This window comes from Emys orbicularis, chromosome 13 (assembly GCF_028017835.1).
Source record: "Emys orbicularis isolate rEmyOrb1 chromosome 13, rEmyOrb1.hap1, whole genome shotgun sequence".
In the NCBI taxonomy this organism is placed as follows: Eukaryota; Metazoa; Chordata; order Testudines; family Emydidae; genus Emys; species Emys orbicularis.
The window spans coordinates 22,413,289-22,418,669 of NC_088695.1; the positions used below are offsets into that span (position 1 = coordinate 22,413,289).

The 5,381-nt window shown below is 51.0% G+C and overlaps 1 pseudogene; it reads right to left on the bottom strand.

The window, feature by feature from the left end:
- Positions 1-206: 206 nt before the first annotated feature.
- LOC135887585 (zinc finger protein 250-like) lies at positions 207-3,784 on the bottom strand (annotated as a pseudogene).
- Between the last annotated feature and the right edge of the window lie 1,597 nt (positions 3,785-5,381).

Consider the following 5,381-nt stretch of genomic DNA (forward strand, 5'->3'; position numbering starts at 1 on the left):
CTTGATTTCCCCAGCACCCTCTGCATCCCACATCCACCAGACCCAACCGTTCAATCCCCCAGTTTCCACCCCATAACCCATCCCTCCTGGTCCCTTCACATTTGATCCCCTGTAATACAGCACCTCAGAGGATTTAGGGAATGAACAATTTGCCAGCCCCAGAAACACTCGCCCTGCATGGACCAGCTCCGGGTAAGTGGGGGAGCCTAGCCCAGGGGCAGCTGGAAGATGGGGACAGGTGTCCAGAGTAAATGTGGGTCCTGGCCCAAGTATCCCTTTCCATGGAAGGGGCATCATGTCTGGGAAGGAACTGGAGAGGGTGGAACTCCAGGCAGAGGGAGCTTCTGAAGGAAATTCTCTCCCCCATCCCGCAGCAGGTTAGCAGGAGGCAGGAAGGCCCATCAGTTCAGCAGCCAGGGCTGCAGCAGGGAGGAGGGACTGATCGGGACTTCTCCACCTTTGCCTGGGGTCAGCTTAGACCAAGCAAAGCCTGATCTACTCAGTCACTGATCAACTCAGGGTCAGCTGCTACTGGAACCTGTCCCCAGAGTTGGGCAGATGGATACCTGGGAGCCAAATGCCACTGCTGTGTGTGGGAATTAGGAAATGGAGTTTTTACTATGGCTAGCCCTAGTCAGGGCACAGAAAATTTCTCTCCTCTGTGGAGGAGTCTCTGATGTCCAATGTGGTATTAGCACCAATTGAAGCATTTTCCATGCTAAGGACATGTGAGAGGCTCTTCCCTGTGTGGATTTGCTGATGCTTAATGCCACGCAAGCAACAAATGAAGATTCCCCCACATTTAAGCTCTTTCTTTTGTGAATTGCCTGATGAGGAGTCATGGGTGAGCTCAGACTGTATCTTTTCCTGTAGTTATTGAAGCTTTTCCCACAATCCAAGCATTTATGGGTTCTCTCCATTGTGTGGTTTGTCTGATGTGAAGCAAGGTTTGATCTTTGAATGAAACCTTTTCCACTGTCAAGACATTTATAGATTCTGTCCCATGTGGATTCTCCAATGTTTAGGAAGATATGAACTGGAACTGAAACGTTTCCCATCATCCAAGCATTTATGCAGTTTCTCTCCCGTGTGGATTCTCTGATGTGTAATGAGTTTTGATTTGTCACTGAAGCTTTTCTGACATTCAAGGCATTTATATGGTCTCTCTCCCGTGTGCACTCTCCGATGTTTAATAAGATGGGAGCTATGATTGAAGCTTTTCCCACACTCAAAGCATTTATACGGTCTCTCTCCCGTGTGCACTCTCTGATGAGTAATAAGATGTGAGCTCTGACTGAAGCTTTTCCCACAGTCCAAGCATTTATAGGGTCTCTCCCCAGTGTGGATTCTCCCATGGTTAATAAGGACTGACTGCTGACTGAAGCTTTTCCCACAGTCCAAGCATTTATATGGTCTCTCTCCCGTGTGCAGTCTCTGATGTGTAATAAGATGTGAGTTCCGACTGAAGCTTTTCCCACACTCAAGGCATTTATACGGTCTCTCTCCTGTGTGTACCCTCCGATGGGTAATAAGATGTGAGCTCACACTGAAATTTTTCCCACAGTCCAAGCATTTATAGGGTCTCTCCCCCGTATGGATTCTCCCATGGGTAATAAGGGCTGAGCGCTGACTGTAGCTTTTCCCACACTCAAGGCATTTATAAAGTCTGTCTCCAGTGTGGATTATCTTGTGGTTAATAAGGACTGAGGGATAATTGAAACTTTTCCCACAGTCCAAGCATTTATAGGGCTTCTTTTCCTTGTGACTTGTCTGCTGGGCTGTGGTTTCTTTGGGATCCTTGCCTCCTCCTCCACATTCAATTGATTCATCCACTTTCTTCCTTCGGCAGTTTCCCAGCTTCCTCTCTGACCTGCGCCAATTACTCCAGCCTTTTCTCTGTTCCAAGCACTGGGAAAAATTCCCATCTACTCTTCTCAGAAAGGTCACCTGCAGTTCCACTTGCTCAGGATCTTCCTGCTGTGGATTCCCCTCCTCGTTCTCACTCATTGTCTCATCACCTACTGAAAGAGAGAGAGAATCCAGGCAGGAGTCATTGCCTGGGCTGGCAGAAAGGGGAATTGCAAAAAGGGAAAACACAACTCAATAACCATTGGAAGAATGAGAAATTGGATTCTGCCTCCACAACCCATCCAAACACTCACAGGGAAGTGAAGATGAGGAGAAAACTCCTGACAGCAAACAGGGTGGGTGTGAAGCCATGAGCAATATCTGCCATGATGACATGACACCTGCTGACCACAGCCTGACTTGGGTGAGATGAGGCAGAACTGAGGGGGCTCACACCACATTTTATGGATTTTAAACTTTTTCCTTCATTTGCTATATAGTTTCTGTGTCAGTGTCACTGGCTCCTCACCTGTGCGGCTGCCTCTTGGGATCTTCCTTTCCTCGGAGGCTTGGAGATCCGGGACCCACGGCTCTTCCCCTCCTTCCAGCCGAGCAATCAGGTCAGGTTTGGGAATGGGGAGTCCTACTCAGGGGGTGAATCAGGCATGATCAGAGTGTACTGAAGACTGGGGCAGTATTTCTCACAACGGGCACATCTTGAGTTTAAACTCAACCCATGACTTTCTTGGGGGTTATGGGATGGGACCATGGTCACTGAGTCCCCTTGGGAGAGGCCAATATCTTGGCGTGGGGGGGGGGGGGGGGGAGTTGTCACACACTCACTAGGAGTTTTCAGGATCTCTGTGCTCTGGGGGACTTTCTGAGGCACACATAGCTCTGGTGTTAAACCCCTGCCTATGTCTGAACCCACAGAGACCAGAGCCCTCCCCACACATAGTTAGTTGCATGAAGGGAGGTGCACAGAGATCTTGTGTGTGAGTGAGTATTAATGCAGATAGCATAATACACTGCTTCTGCCCCCCGTGACAGCTGGAGGGATGGGAATGAATTAGCATGTCCATTAGGTTCATGACTTCCCTATCCTGTTGGAGGGGGTATGGAGGTGAATGGCTCTCTCACACGTGGACTATATCACCCATTCCCCTCTAATCTCACTGACCAGGGAAGAACCTGACCAGATTCAGAAATACACGGCCCCTGGGCTTCAAATAGCCTACGGGAAAGAAATCCTTACCCAGCGAGGTCACAGTCTCATAATTCTCCTGCATGACGTCCCTGTAGAGAGCTCTTTGACCGGGATCCAGCAAAGCCCCCTGCCCCTCGGTGAAATACACAGCCACATCCTCGAAGGTCACCGGCATCTGAAAAAACAGGTGCTCCCCACTCAGTGTCTGCTGCCCCAGCCACAATCCCACTATTCGTGGGGGAAGAAGCATAAAAATAGGACAGCTCTGGGTGAGCCAGAGGAGCAGAATCCCACCCCCACCCTGCTAAGAGTGGCCAGGAGGCTCCAGGGAACAGAGAGAATGTAAGAGCTCCTTGTCCCTCCCAACAGATGGAGGAGGGCAGGGTCTTCTCATTTACCACACACCTACTAGGCACAGGCTGCTATGGGAAGCAGAGCTCCACGCAGGGAACAGGGACAGGAATCCCAGCACCTTCCCTTTGTATTTCACCACAGTCTCTGGCCAGTGGGTTCAGGCTCCAGCATGAGGGAATGTTCACCCCCCGCCCCGGCACCAATGGGCCTTTTCATAAATCGGCCCCTAGGCTGAGCATGTCCTAGCATGTTTAACACAGCCTGTTTCAGTCCCTGGCTCACTCTGTGTATTTCCTGCCCTTCCCTCCTCTACAACAACCTTCCCCAGCAGCTCCCACAAACATCCCCTACCTGAGTTGGATCCACCACAGCCATTTCCCTTCCCTAGCCCCTAGGTAGATGGGATGATCTGGAGGAAAATGTGGTCCTTATTCTGCAGCCTGTCAGGGTGAAAAGGGCAATTGTGGAGGTTTTTGAATTAGTGTTAGTCCGTTTCACACCCGATTAATAGAATATCAGGGTTAGAAGGGATCTCAGGAGGTCATCTAGTCCAATCCCCTGCTCAAAGCAGGACCAATCTCCAAATTTTTGCCCCAGATCCCTAAATGGCCCCCTCAAGGATTGAACTCACAACCCTGGGTTTAGTAGGCCAATGCTCAAACTGAGCTATCCCTCCCCCCAGGGTCTTGCCCTGCAGACAGACACTCTAGACTCTGCCATGCTGGGAAAACCCTCAGTTACCTTATTACAACACAGATCTGACCCCTCCCACTGGGACTAAACACATGAGACATTTTTAAACCCTCCAAGTAACAGAGTCTCTGAGCTAAACTCTAGAAAAGAGCAGAATCAAAGGAGCCACTTTGGGGGATCCCCCCAACACTGTCCCCAGGGCAGCACATTCCCCCAGCAGCACGGGGACTAGGCAGAGGCAGGAAATGGCTTTTCCTCTCTCTGCTCCTCAAATTGTCCCAGGAAAGTCAATCTGCCCCGGGGTGCTGCAGGGAATGGAGCTGGGCAGGGCTGGGAGCCGGGAACCTTCCTCCCCACTTATTGCTCCTGCTGCCCCACTCAGTCTCTCCACTCTCCCTTCTGCATGGAAGAGCTGGTTACTGTCCTGCCATTCCTGTGGGTGTTTCCTCTCCAATAGCTACTGCCACTGCTAACAGGGGTGTGAGCCTGGGTGTGCCTGGGGCAGCTGCTCTGGGACTCACAGACACATGGGGAGCAGAGATGGGGTGAGGAGGAGCCGTTTGTGCAGAGTCAGTTTCCTGTCCATCCCCAGCACTTTCTCCAAGTTCTCTATCATCACCTGGAGTCTCCGGTTCAGGAGCTGTTGGCGGCACAGCCCGGGGCTGACCTAGAGCACTGATGACAGTCACAGGAGAAAGTCCCCCCTCAGCTGGGCATAGAGGGGGCGTTAGTGATGGTCTGTCCCAGCACAGATCCCACTGGGCAGCAGCAGTTGCTCAGCCCAGGCTCCCAGTTCACAACAGAGGCAGCAGCATCTACCCCAGGAAGCCCAGCTAGCTCTAGGGTTGCTGTATCCTGAGCACAGAGAGAGACTGACACTGGCCTCCTCTGCCTTAGCAATTACCAGAGCCCTCTGCTGGGGGCAGCTAATGACCGAGCCTCCCTGTGCTGCCCCTGCAGCCCCCAGGGACAGCCAGGCCGATGCTGATCTCATTTGCCCATCTGGACTCACACTGGAATCGGAAACCCAGTTCAAACCGGTATTTTTTACTTGAACTGGAACCAAACCTGAACCATAATTTTGTTTTACTGACTGAACCTGAACTGAAAAGAAAAAACAACAACAAAATAAATAGAAGTTGGACTCCTTGCCTGCTGTTGCTCTCAGTGACTCTGGTTTGACACAGAATCCTGCACAGAAATCAGAGCAGGACCCTGTTCAGTCCTGTCAACCCCAAACATTTAACATTCAGGAATCAGACCCCCAAAATAATGAGAT